Source organism: Cyprinus carpio, chromosome B4 (assembly GCF_018340385.1).
Source record: "Cyprinus carpio isolate SPL01 chromosome B4, ASM1834038v1, whole genome shotgun sequence".
Taxonomy (NCBI): Eukaryota; Metazoa; Chordata; class Actinopteri; order Cypriniformes; family Cyprinidae; genus Cyprinus; species Cyprinus carpio.
Genome location: NC_056600.1, coordinates 33,090,226 through 33,105,053, shown reverse-complemented (window position 1 = coordinate 33,105,053; position 14,828 = coordinate 33,090,226). Strand labels below are relative to the sequence as shown.

Genomic DNA, 14,828 nt, shown 5'->3' with positions numbered 1-14,828 from the left:
GAGCGGCGACTTCCATGCCGCGGGGAAAACAAACAGGAACAAACCAAAAAAAAAAAAAAAAAAAACAGAAAACAAAACAGTGAAAAAAAGGACAGATTGGCTCTTGCTGTTTTGAGGGCTGCTTTATCTCCTGATCTGAATGCTTCATCTTTAGGTCTTTAGCAGCCCACAAACCTCTGCTGTCATCCACTGCTTCTGGTTTGCACGTGTGGTGATGTTCTTGGTGACTGTCACATCATCAATGCACTTTTTGATATAAGCACTCACAGTTTCAGTGTACTCCTGCAGGTCTGTGAGGTTGTTGTAGGTGGCTGCCTCTTTAAACATGGTCTGTCTGTGCACTGAAAGCAGTCCTGTAGTGTTGAGGTAGCATCATCTGGCCAAATTGTGATGAGTTTTTGAACCAGTTTGGTGAGTTTCAAAAGTGCCCTGTATGCTGGAATTAGCATAACAGAGATGTGATCCGAGTACCGTAGGTTTGGGCAGGGTACAGCCTTGTAAGCATTCTTTTCTGTTGTGTAAACAAAGTCCAGTGTGTTTTTTCCTCTTGTTGCAAAGTTCACATGTTAGTAGAACTTTGGCAAAACTGTCTTTAAGTTTGCATGGTTGAAGTCACCGGCTATTATGAAAAAGCCATCGGGGTTATTTGTTTGTTGTTCACTGATGGCGCTGTACAGCTTACGAAAGCGCTTCCTTGGCGTTTGCACACGGGGGGATGTAGACTGCGACAATAACAATGGACGTGAACTCCCGCGGCAGATAGAACAGTCAGTAAAAAAAATCTCTTAATATTTTGTTAAATAAGAGATTACTCAATTTGAGTCCATTGATTATTTGGTAATAAAACAATATTTTTAATGAATAAAAAAGACGAGTTTGTCCATGTCCTTTGAATAGTTGTCCACCCTGTCATATTGGGGAATCTGCCCATTTAAGAAAAGGTCATCCCCTTAGGGACATCTGGACAACAGATTTTTTTGTCTCTTCAGTGGCAGTAATTTCAGCGGCTGAGGTGAATAAGTTGGTGACTTTACAACTGACAAATTTCCTTCATATGGGTTTGCTTACTTGCTTTGCCAAAGCTTAACATGTCCACCGTCAGCCTAAAATATGTCAGAAGTGATTAGAATACAGTATATTCAAAATATGTTAGTTTAAATATACCAAATTCTCTTCAACAACCAGACTAAATTATTAGTTAGTCACAGTTTGTTGTAAGCTAATATGCTAATTGAAGCTCAAAATGTCCACCCTGTCAGCCACTTAGACTCAATAGAGTGGACATACACAAGACAGGGTGGACATAGCATTCATTTGTAGTTAATATTGTTAAAAACTAAAATTAATGGGGGGGGTATCAATGTGATTGAGGATGTAATTATATTATTTATTATTATTATTATATTATTTTAATAACCCTGTTTAGGAAAGGGACATTATACCTTTCATAAAATATAATTTTCATCTTAATTTTGCAATGAAAACATATTTAACAGTAATATATGTCCATGACAGGGTTTGGTTTATGCTTTGAATAATGGCCCATAATTATCTAAAAAATGTGTTGGAGCTCAGCTAAAATGTTTCTATAGAACTTGAGTGTCTACTATTTATGACATGATATAAAGCGAATGGGAAATTAAAACCAAAATTTTTGAGTATTGTGAGGGTTGAAAGACACTCTATGGTGATATTGACCCATGTGCATATTTACTTTTGAGTTAAAAACATTATTAATTAACAAATATTTAGTAAAATCTTTCAACCGTTAGCAATCTCCACCCCAAGGGAAAGTTGTGGGCTAGTGGTTAGAGAGTTTGACTCCTAACCCTAAGGTTGTGGGTTCGAGTTTTGGGCCAGAAATACCACGACTTAGATGCCCTTGAGCAAGGCACCAAACCCCCAACTGCTCCCCGGGCGCCGCAGCATAAATGGCTGCCCACTGCTCCGGGTGTGTGTTCACAGTGTGTGTGTGTGCACTTTGGATGGGTTAAATGCAGAGCACAAATTCGGAGTATGGGTCACCATACTTGGCTGTATGTCACGTCACTTTCACTTTTTTCACTTTTTCCATGATTATTTCTCATCTCTTTCAGGCATAACGGACTGTCAGACATTTTATTGACGCCCCAAACCTAGATCTACAGCCTACAGCACTATTGCACTTTTACCTTTTGTCCCTCCACCCTGCGAAGATTTGCCACCCACTCCAAAGATACAGGAACTGGCTTGTTGAGGTCTCTACAGACCTCTATCACTCCCTCCCATCCTGCAAAGTCCAGAAAGACCACATGGGTCAAGAACGACGTTCCACCTGAGCCTGTCTTCTTGCTTCCAGAGTCAGTCCACACTGAGTGGCAAACTCATGACATGTAGCATGCGGGATCCGTGGTGTAACACATTGAGCTAGAGGCTCATGCTTGTTCACCAGATTACTGAGGAGAGGTTCCAGTGTGAGAATGAGCTCACAAAAAAGTTCCTTAACTTTACATGTTAAGCTGATTAAAATGCTAAGTTAATTGTAATGCAGCTTATGGTTAACTTGATAGCTGAAGAGTCACATTAAATAGTATGGTAATTGGTTAGCCTGTAACTTATTAGCTGCTAAGCTAACTAGCATAAATCAACAAGTACAGGCACAGTTTACTTTGATATTCACTACCGTTCCTGAGAAATCCCTCTCCAAAGATCTGTTCGGTCATTTCGGTGCAGCTCGGTCCAAAGATCATGTGATAAGGGTTTGGAAAAAATTTGTAGGAAGAGTAGCACAAACATTTACTTTAATATGGCTGACAGGCACATTCATGGAAAATGACAAATGAGACCGTCAAAATTGGCATATCCCAGAGAATGATAGGATACAAAAATAACAAAATTTGGACAATGCTTTCAAAAGTTTATATCTCTGGAACACTGGGTGGTGCCGTCTTCAAACTTCTGAGGTACCTCCAGGACATGGTATTAATGATCCTTACCAAATTTTTTGCAGATGTCAAATGGTTCAAAAGATATAGCAATTTATGACAAATTTCAAAATGGTGTACACATGGTTCAACCAATACTGGCAAAATTCCAAAGAAAATCCATAGGGAAAACAGCAGAAATAGAATGAACACGATAACCAGCCTGTCCAGAATTATAGTTGAGAATAAACTTAGAATGAACAGAAACTAAAATGAACATGAACACAACATAAACAAGGAGTTTATTTCTGATCAAAGATGAATAAAGTTTGGTACAATGTTATTGAATAATAAAGGAACTGAGGTGATGCAACATTACACATAATTTTTAAAAGATGCTTCACCTAGGATGTAAAGGTATTGTTTCTGGGTCAGTTTCACATCATACGTCAGTAACATAATGAGCAAGTCGCTTAGGAAAGCTTTCAGTGTGATGAGGTCAAAATGAACAGTTTTATATGTAGTCTAAAAGGAATAAAGAGTATATCCATCTTCCAGATTATACAGGAACCAAAATGTTTTTTTTTCAAAATGGTATTACAGTATATAGATATTGTGTTTTTTTTTTTTTTGGCCTTTTTTTTTTTTACAACGGACTCACCATCAATTCCTAGGAGGATTGCCCTTTTACCTTCTGACACCACAATGGAATCTGTGGCACAGCTGCAAATTTGTCTCAAGAGGCAAAAGGCAATCTGGACACAAAAAGCTCAGCCTTTATCATATATAACATTGCTGCATTATTATTATGACTACATGGAAATTCACATGACAGATTCCAAGGTTGTATAATTCTAAAAATGCTGATTACATACCTTTTTCCTCAAATTGGAACTGGCCTTCAATATCCACTTTAACCAAAGTTGTTATGGATATGGACCAAAAGAAACCTACATCTGTCTCTCGGTTGTGAAGTTTCCTTTCATGAGACAAAATATCACATTCTACACAGTACAGCTGTTTAGGAATGCAGTTTTTACAGCAGATAACAGACTGCATCAGATGGCCGTGCTGGCTGATCTCCGTATACTCAGCTGTTAATAAACACTCCACCATCTCTGGCCTCACAGCTGCCCACTTCTTTTTAGTCTGGGCCATGCAAACTGACCATGTGTTTGAGGAATGTCTTCAGTATCAGCTAACAGATCCTCTACCTCTTGATGAAGAGTTTCTGTATTAGAAAAAACTAAATGTAAATTATAGTGTACATGGCAGTCAGTTACACTGATCATTACAAAGCAGTTATTCTGTTCTCTCTTTAATTATATTAACTCTTTCAGACACATACACACCTCTATCTTCAACTGCTGGGAAACAGTGCGAGAAAACAGAGAGGGAATTTCATCTAAGAACAATGGTACATAACAAAATGTCAACAATAACTTTGCATAACTAGTTATTTATAGAAGTGTTGGTGTCATTACTCACCATGATCAATGTCTCCTTCCCTAGACTCCAAAGATAATGATGATGTAGCTGGATTGTTGACCACTGTACAAATAAAAAATGAATCCATTTAAATTGAATAAAAAGTAAATTAATTACATGAAAACCAAAAAATGTAACTGGAATGCATTCAGCATTACTGGTGGAAGGTTGAACGTTTGTAGAATTTGTTCAGCCTCCCTGGTAGCTGCTTTAAGTGCAGCATTGGCAGCTTTGAGTTCAAGCTCCCTCAGAATATTTGCAAGTTCTGACAAGATGCAATATTGAAGAAGATAAAGAAAGAATGCAAAGAGAAATGGGCAAAGAAAAGTGAGAAGACAGACAGAAGGCCGATGAAAAAATGAGGGATAGAGGGTGAGGGCAACCGTGTGTGTGTGTGTGTGTGTGTGTGTGTGTGTGTGTGTGTGTGTGTGAGTGTGAGTGAGTGTGAGTGGGTGAGTGAGTGAGTGAGTGAGTGAGTGAGTGAGTGAGTGAGTGAGAGAGAGAGAGAGAGAGAGAGAGAGAGAGAGAGAGAGAGAGAGAGAGAGAGAGAGAGTGTGCGTGCGTGCGTGCGTGAGGGAGAGAGAGAGAGAGAGAATGAGAGATTTTGCTAATGATGGCTCTTAAAAGAGCCGTTGGGTTGGATTGTAGAGTGGAATGGGATCTGAAGTAACCGCAAGACAGAAAAAAAATATTAAATTACATTACAATTTCTGCATTTACATAAAAGGATTTTAACATGAAGGCAAGTGTTGTGATAACTATGCTTTTACAATACACAACAAGGTAGAACTACAGTTATTGTGATAACTGTTTGTGTTTTAGCTACAAAATACAACAGTAGAACCGTGGACAGAGGAGCTGAACACGCAGCGCTGAATGAAGCTCTATGAAGACTCTAAGCGGGAACAAGAATCAAGGGTGTTTGTATGTGGGTATGTAGGTTAGAGTTGTTGGTAGGTTAGAATCAGGAGATTGTAGATAGAGTATCAATGGTCCATTTGAGATATAGGTGGCGGTAATGCACTTAAAAGTCTGCGATCCGCCATAAAGCAACAAGAAGAAGTAGTCAAGGAGTGTTGTTCTTTGTGAGAACAGGGCCTGTAATTCCTAGATCTCTGGGGGGGTTTTTTGTTAGTTTTTTTTTTTTTTTTTTTAAGAGGCAAATGCAGTGACCCAAGTTTATTGGAATTATTTTTTTTTCTCTCATTATATTTTGTTTTATTTCATTAAGATTAACATTTCCGTTACTTTTGTTACCTTATTTTGGGGAAATAAACCCTTAAACCATTTGCAGTAGTCTGCTGCCTCTGTGATCTTTTCCTCTTTGCTGGTTAAATCTATCACAAAAATATTTCATGCTCTCTCGTGCTCCAAACATGAATGAGCACCCGTGTTCTCACACATATGATGTCTTCTTCAAATGAAATATGTGCAAATAAAGGCGCTGATACAGCAGTATGTGCGTCTGATCATGAACGCGATGACACAACAGATTATTGTGATACAAAGCAAGCAATGATACTGTGGCGGTATCACATGAAAGGAAAGGTTAATCAGTGAATTTATCCGACTACGCCACCCTGGTGGGAAACCAGAGAATTTATTCCCATTAAAGGACACAGGTAAGTTTCACCAAATGAAGGCAAAGTAGGGGAGACGGGGGCGAGAATACAAAAGATTGGGATTTTTATTATAAAACACACGCATAGATTTAAAACTCTCACACAAACCATTTCCACAATAAGGGAGGTAATTCCCAGGGCCAGGATTAGTGGGAACCAGGCAGGCCGGCTGCAACTCAGAATGGTTATCCAAAAACCCACCTAAATTCACACCAAAGCAACCATCACACACACCAATGGGAAGTTGTATCCACACACACCGCACACTGTGACACTGCAAAATGACAGCAGCTAGCCTCCCCAGTTCCACCCGATCCTCACTGGCCCTGGAGAAACAGAAAATAACATTAAAGAAGAAATTCAACAAAATTATAGAAATGAAAACATGAAAATGCAAAAAAAGAAACTTATAAACACTTTGTTGCGACTCTGGCACTCGAGCATCCAGAGAACACCACACACAAAACGTAAATCAAAATCAATAAATACTCAAAAAGAAATAACCCTTGCAGCATACAATATGCTTACAAAAGAAAATGCAGGGTAAACAAATCAATACCAAAAAAAAGACCAATATAACCAAACAAACAAAACAAACAATTACGGTTAGAAGAAAAAAACAATCCAGAACCTCAACTGGTAGATAGTCAATGCGGAGAAAATACTCAGTCTTTACAGCTTCGTAAACTCTCAAAGTATTAAAGCACAAAAGACCGTAAAGTGCAGATCGGACTCCAAAATGCGTCCCTAAGCAAAACAGCAGCTGCGTTGCCTGAAATCATTGGCCAGGATGAGGACTAAGATGTTTTAATTTCCCCTTAACTAAAGAATAAAAAAACAAATTATTATAATGATTAAAACAAGATACCACCACCAATATGAAGAAATAAGTGGCATACTTACGATTGTTATTGAATAAACGTTAGATGCAACGCTATATGGTTGCTCACAACCGGTGTCATAGCTCAGTCTACCAGCCAGCATTCACTGCTCTCGCTGCAATTACTGAGAGCACACACAATAAAAAATTACAGATAGACACGGATAAACATACCTGCAGCCGAAATACGCTGCGAGTTGCCGCACTGCCAACGCCACCAGACGTGCTCTAAATGAAACTATAAATAGCGCATATTAGACTCGACATGCTCTACCGCCAACAAACAGCCAAACATACCTGAGGAAGGAATCAAAACGGAAACGGAAATGCCAGGGAGAGAGAGAAGCACCCCAGGTCACAAACATACCCACCCGCCATAATAAAGGTCCTTAAATAGTATAGATACTATCATTTCATTGGTATATGAACTTTAACCCCACCAACCAATGAGATGCTAGTGCTGTCGCTATCATTTAATTGGTGAACCAACTGTACATCAACCAGCCAATAAAAGACTTATCCTGCCACATTCTGCCCCATTTTTTTTTTTTAAATCGACGTCCCGGCGATGAACAGACGACAATTACTTGCAGACTAATCCTGTCCTACGTCCCAAGGCCTAAACCAAATGGAGATCCCAGAAGAGGTAGGGCTATGTACGGTGGCAGCTCCTGCGTCTCGTGCAACAGCCCGTGGTAGACGGTGCACATTTGAATGATAGCCCGCAGTGGTTCGCCCAGTTCTCCTCACGGGGACACCTGCCTCGCCTGACTGGTCATCTAGCAACCTAGCAGGCTCATGCAATAACCCAGATATAAAATCAGGTGGCTCATGGCTCCTATCAACTGGGGCCTCCCCATCAGACTCCACTAACACTTTCTGTGGGATAGAAAGATCCAGAGAAACCAGCACCTGAGGCACTGGCCCCTGACTCACCGGAGAGGTTGCTGGGACCAACATAAGCAGATCAACTTCTTCTGACGGGTCTTCTGCTGGAGGCACCTCCTCTTCTAAAACAGGTGGATTTACCATGGCTGGAACTGGACCATCTTTTTGGATCCGGGCCTTCAAGGCAGAGCGGTGAACGCACCTAGTCTTTCCCAACTCACCCACTGGTGCAACAGTATATACCGCCCCACCCTCCTTGGGTGCCTTTACGACCTGATGCACCACTGGGCTCCACAGGTCCTGTATTTTATGGCGGCCTCTCCTGCCATACTCTCGTACATAAACTAACTGACCCTCCCCCAGTGGTGCTTCACGGACGTGGGCATCATAATTCGCCTTACGCCGACCAGCAGCAGCTTCCAGTCGGCCCCGTGCCCCCTCAAACGCCACCTGAAGCTTAGCCTGATGTTCTCTCACCCACTCATGCACACTACCAACTCCGACCTCCTGGACTCTTCCCAACAGAAAATCTACTGGGAGTCTTGGCTCTTGCCCGAACATTAAAAAGTACGGGGTTTCGCCGGTCGTCTGATGAGGGGTAGTATTGTAACAAAACAACACTTGTGGAAGGCATGAGGCCCAGTCCATCTTCCTGGACACCGGCAGAGCACGCAGAAGATTGTGCAATGTCCTGTTAAAGCGCTCGCACTGCCCATTCCCTGCTGGGTGATAGGGAGTAGTACGAGATTTTTCCACCCTATACAGAGCACAAAGTTGCTGTACTAGGGAAGACTCAAAATTGCGGCCCTGGTCAGAATGGATCCTACTAGGCACACCAAACTTGTAAAACCATTCTATCACCAAAACTTGTGACACTGTTTCTGCCCGTTGATCTCGTGTAGGCACTGCCATGGTGTACTTCGTAAAGACATCCGTCATTACCAGCACATTCTCTAGCCCCGAACGAGTGGGCTCCAAGACCGTAAAGTCTATGGCCAATATTTCATTTGGCCTCTATGCCAACAGATGGCCCATGAAACTGCTAGGACAGAGTTGGTTATCTTTGGCAACCTTGGCAACGTTCACACTCTCTACACCATTGTGCCACATCAGCTGTGCCAGCAGCGCAGCTGTCACCCCTTGGTGCCCCCGGCCACACTTCCGGACGCAACGATGACGGTAACACCACTTCTACACCATTGTGCCACATCAGCTGTCAGGCCCGGCCAATAACAACCGGCGCCATTGCCGTAGCAAGTTGACCACAGCCCTGCACAACAGCCGACGTTCCACTGCAGTAGGCGGTACCCCACGCCGCCAGAACCTCAACGCCTCACCTATAACTGGGTCCTCCCTCTGTAAAGACTGCATATCTACAGTCAAACCGGGAAACACAGTTACTGCCGCTTGGGAAACCACCCCTGCTACACCAGCCTGCCTTACCATGGCTGGAAGAGCCGTACCGGGAAGTAACTGTTCCAACTCACCCTGACTAGCAGGACCCTGCCGGGAGAGAGCATCCGCATTCTGGTTGCTCCTTCCGGAGCGGTACTTCAGCTCAAAATCAAAGGATGCCAATTGCGCTGCCCACCGCTGTTCCGTAGCCCCCAGTTTAGCAGTACTCAGGTGGCTAAGGGAGTTGTTATCTGTGAAGACGACACACCTCTGCCCCAATAGATATTCTCGGAACTTTTCAGTCATGGCCCACTTGAGCGCAAGAAATTCCAACTTCATAGAGCTGTAGTTAGACATGTTGCGCTCAGTGGGCCTAAGACTGCGGCTAGCATAAGCTATAGGTCTCACCTTCCCTCCCTGTTCCTGGGACAGAACTGCTCCCAGTCCACCATGGCTTGCATCCACCTCCAGGATAAAGGGAAGGGAGAAGTCTGCATAAGCCAATATAGGGGCAGAGGTAAGCCTATTCTTCAACTCCTCAAAGCTATCCTGACACTGCTCTGTCCACGCTGCCCCAAAACAAGATTCTGCTCGAGCCCTAGGCTTACGACCTGCAAACTCAGCTACCAGTCGATGTAGAGGGGAAGCCAACTTGGCGAAACCCTCTACAAACCTCCTATAATAACTGGCAAACCCCAAGAACGAACGGAGTTCTGTTACTCCTGTTGGACGCTGCCACCGTCTTACTGCTTCTACCTTGCTGGGATCGGTCGACACCCCTTTGTCTGAGATGACATGACCCAAATAACTTACCTCTTGCTTGAAAAATGCACATTTAGTTAACTTAGCCTTAAGCCCCTCCCGCTCCAAACGACTCAAAACTACCTCTAACCGCTCTAGATGTTGTGTCACAGAGGAGGAAAACACTACTATGTCGTCCAAATACAAAAGAAGGGACTGACACTGCTGATCCCCAAACAACCTCTCCATCAACCTCTGAAAGGTGCTTGGGGCATTGCAGAGCCCAAAGGGCATTCGATTCCATTCAAAAAGACCAAAAGGTGTGCAGAAGGCGGTCTTGTGTTTATCCCCCTCTGTGACCGGAACCTGATTGTACCCACTGGCGAGGTCCATAGTGGAGAACCACCGGGCCCCCGTCAGTGAGTCCAAGGTTTCCTCAATGCGCGGCAGAGGGAAAGCATCTTCGAGTTTTTGCGTTCAGCTGGCGGTAATCTACACACATACGCAACGTACCATCCTTCTTTTTAACCAACACAATTGGGGAGGCATAAGGACTACAGCTCTCTCTAACAATATCTGCTTCCAGCAACTGATTTATGTGTGTTTTTACTACATCATACTCAGACGGCGGTATTCTGCGGTACCGTTGTCGAACGGGGACAGAGTCTGTCAAAGGGATGTCGTGAGAAAGAAGTCGAGTACATCCCAAATCGCCTTCATGTGCCGAAAACACTGTATGAAACTTTAACAATAGAGACCTTACCTGCTCCTGCTCAGTCTCTGTCAATACTGACAAATCAAGACTCTTGATTTGTTCCTGCACGGAGGGGCGAACAGTCGGAATCTGGAGATTTATTGACGCTGACACAGATTTAACCTCAGAGACGCCGTGAGGCAAACTCACAATAAATACACTACTCAAAGTACCCAGAATAACATTCCGGAAAAGCATTACATCAGTCTTACCTACATTAATGACAGGTACATAGACGGTGCCTTGATTCACCCTCATTAAGGCGGATGATGCTAACAGACCTGCAGGCAACCCATTTTCTGGTGGTTCAAAAAGCACAGTTTCCCCAGCAAAGTGCCCAGAGCAAGTAGCGGCCACAAGTTTTATTGCACCACCTGGAACACGACATGCATTAGGTCCCCGCATTCGCACCCTTCCTATCTGACTACCTGTAGGAACATCACTTCTCTGACGACAATGTTGTAATGCTTGAAACACTGGCTTAGAGGCCCCGGACACAGAAGGTGCCTCAAAAAGGGCGGTACCATGCTGCCCAAAGAGCTCCTGATAGCACCGCCGCAACACATTCATTCCCAAAATACCAGGGACTTGGGCACCGGTGCCATCAGGAGGGTCCCTAACAACCAGCACGCCACACCCTGCAATTGTCTGACCGCAGAGCTCAACGTCCAACTCAATATAGCCAACATACGGTATCAATGACCCTTTGGCCGCACGAAGCTGTAACCACTGACATGCCTGGAGACGATCCTGGCCCCATGGTGCAAACCGTTCTAAAAAACAACTTTCTGTAACAGTAGACACCATCGAGCCAGTATCGATCAAACAGGGCACCTGTACCCCTCCCATACAAACCATGAGGTGAGGACACGATGCCATTAAATGAGGCAAAGGACTTACCCTAGAGTCATGATCTTTCCCTACCGAACTGTGACTCTGCAGTTCGGCGGGACCTAGTTTTCCGGTGGCTGGGAAAAAGGCTGTTGAGTCCTCATTGTGGAAGGGGACTCACAGCGGGCAAGAGATGAATGAGGAATAACGCGTTCTCCATCGCATTCACGGGCAAAATGGCCTGGTCTTTGACATCGACGACAGATTAAACCCTCAGTACGGGAGGGCTGATAAACACGCTGAGAAAACCGCATGCCAGCGACACTCTGAGTGAGCTGATCCAATTGTTTCTGCTGTAGTTTTAACATCTCCCTCAGCTCTCTCAACTCTGACTGAGAATGCCCTTGCACCCCATACGGAATACCATAAGCCATTGGAACTGACTGACTCCTACCTCTCACGCCCCCCGGCACTCCCTCCCGCTCCCATCTGATTGCCTCCCCACGTACTTCTAAAAGGTTGGAGGCGGGCTGGCGGCGAACCAATTGCTTCAGTTCCCTGCGAAGGGCGCTATCAGCAACATATTCTACAAACTGATCACGCAATACAATTTCAGCATTAGGAATGGCATTTGGCGATTGCTGTTTAACCCTCTCTAGGAGAGTCATCAAGGCCAGGGAAAACTCTAACAGAGATTCCCCCTCTTGCTGCCTCCTGGAAAAAAAAAGCTTCCTGGAGTGCTACATACGATTGAGAGCAACCATACAACTCACGTAAAATGAAAACAATTTTATCTGGATCACCCCGTTCCCCACTAGGACGATGTCTAATTTCTTCACGCGCTTCACCTTCTAAATAGTCAAAGAAAAAAGGCTTTATCAGCTTTGGACAAATAACGAGCCCGCATACATGCCTCAGCCTCCTCCACCCATTCATCAATACCAGTGCCGGATTTGCCACTAAATTTTGGACACCGTCTGTCCCTGGGCACAAAAACAAACCGGTCTGGCACAACAGAATCAGTCTCGACTGGCTGGGGAGGATCAGGCATTGCTGCAGAGCCAACAACTGGGGCAATACTAGGACCAGGTAACTCACCTGGCGCCTGCTCACGGCGCATTCGCTCATTGTCAGCTCGCAACTGCGCCACTAATTCTCGCAACTCTTGCATCTCTTCCTCCATACTGGTCATCACTACACTCACCCCAAACACAGAACCACTGGAGGAGAAATACAACCTGTCCAAAGGATCAAAAAAAAAAAAAAAAAAAAAAAAAAAAAAAAAAAAACACACGCTGCTGTTTTGCTCTGAGGGAAAAAAACAATAATAAGATCACAACCAATATCAAAACACAATTTTCACTCACGTCTCAAAAAAAGAAATCCTTGCCCTACAAGGTGAACCCTGCCGACTACGCCAAAATGTGGCGGTATCACATGAAAGGAAAGGTTAATCAGTGAATTTATCCGACTACGCCACCCTGGTGGGAAACCAGAGAATTTATTCCCATTAAAGGACACAGGTAAGTTTCACCAAATGAAGGCAAAGTAGGGGAGACGGGGGCGAGAATACAAAAGATTGGATTTTATTATAAAACACATGCATAGATTTAAAACTCTCTCACACAAACCATTTCCACAATAAGGGAGGTAATTCCCAGGGCCAGGATTAGTGGGAACCAGGCAGGCCGGCTGCAACTCAGAACGGTTATCCAAAAACCCACCTAAATTCACACCAAAGCAACCATCACACACACCAATGGGAAGTTGTATCCACACACACCGCACACTGTGACACTGCAAAATGACAGCAGCTAGCCTCCCCAGTTCCACCCGATCCTCACTGGCCCTGGAGAAACAGAAAATAACATTAAAGAAGAAATTCAACAAAATTATAGAAATGAAAACATGAAAATGCAAAAAAAAGGAAACTTATAAACACTTTGTTGCGACTCTGGCACTCGAGCATCCAGAGAACACCCACACACAAAACGTAAATCAAAATCAATAAATACTCAAAAAGAAATAACCCTTGCAGCATACAATATGCTTACAAAAGAAAATGCAGGGTAAACAAATCAATACCAAAAAAAGACCAATATAACCAAACAAACAAAACAAACAATTACGGTTAGAAGAAAAAAAACAATCCAGAACCTCAACTGGTAGATAGTCCATGCGGAGAAAATACTCAGGCTTTACAGCTTCGTAAACTCTCAAAGTATTAAAGCACAAAAGACCGTAAAGTGCAGATCGGACTCCAAAATGCGTCCCTAAGCAAAACAGCAGCTGCGTTGCCTGAAATCATTCGCCAGGATGAGGACTAAGATGTTTTAATTTCCCCTTAACTAAAGAATAAAAAAAACAAATTATTATAACGATTAAAACAAGATAACCACCAATATGAAGAAATAAGTGGCATACTTACGATTGTTATTGAATAAACATTAGATGCAACGCTATATGGTTACTCACAACCGGTGTCATAGCTCAGTCTACCAGCCAGCATTCACTGCTCTCGCTGCAATTACTGAGAGCAACACACAATAAAAATTACAGATGAGACGGTAAACAAACGGAGCACCTAAACATACCTGCAGCCGAAATACGCTGCGAGTTGCCGCACTGCCAACGCCACCAGACGTGCTCTAAATGAAACTATAAATAGCGCATATTAGACTCGCAACATGCACATTGTTACACCGCCAACAAACAGCCAAACATACCTGAGGAAGGAATCAGAACGGAAACGGAAATGCCAGGGAGAGAGAGAAGCACCCCAGGTCACAAACATATCCACCTGTCATAATAAAGGTCCTTAAATAGTATAGATACTATCGTTTCATTGGTATATGAACTTTAACCCCACCAACCAATGAGATGCTAGTGCTGTCGCTATCATTTGATTGGTGAACCAACTGTACATCAACCAGCCAATAAAAGACTTATCCTGCCACAATATATAGACCGAAAATCCAAAGAAGTAAACAAAAAGTAACTACGGCTTTGTTCTTTCTGTTTTAAATATATTTTAATATTCAGTTGTCTGTATAATGAGTGTATTTTCTCCCCTCTTCCCACTCTCTACTCTCCCAATTTTCCACAGTTTTACATGCCCATTTCTGGAGTCTTTCTCAGATCTAAGGTGTGAAAGACACCTTAAGGAAATGTTGCAAGAGTATCATGGGTGATTCTATAGTCAGAGCCCGTAGAGTGGAGTGTGTCTACACACTTTGCTATGTATTTATCTGAAGTCAGGTATGCATCTTTTACTCTTTATCTTTATTTATCTTTGTGAGTTTGATGTTTTGTATTGATTTGATTTG

General features: G+C 43.2%; 2 long non-coding RNA genes across 3 annotated transcripts; both read right to left on the bottom strand.

The window, feature by feature from the left end:
• Positions 1-5,906: 5,906 nt before the first annotated feature.
• LOC122137204 lies at positions 5,907-6,946 on the bottom strand. Its single transcript, XR_006154688.1, has 2 exons — positions 6,917-6,946; positions 5,907-6,835 (listed from the first exon to the last, which is right to left on the bottom strand). It is a non-coding gene; the product is annotated as an uncharacterized LOC122137204 (long non-coding RNA).
• Positions 6,947-12,922: 5,976 nt separating this feature from the next.
• Positions 12,923-14,460, bottom strand: LOC122137203. Of its 2 annotated transcripts, XR_006154687.1 has the most exons (4): positions 14,097-14,146; positions 13,931-14,032; positions 13,743-13,850; positions 12,923-13,351 (listed from the first exon to the last, which is right to left on the bottom strand). It is a non-coding gene; the product is annotated as an uncharacterized LOC122137203 (long non-coding RNA). The 2 variants fall into 2 exon arrangements; XR_006154686.1 differs by having other exon boundaries at positions 13,743-14,460.
• Between the last annotated feature and the right edge of the window lie 368 nt (positions 14,461-14,828).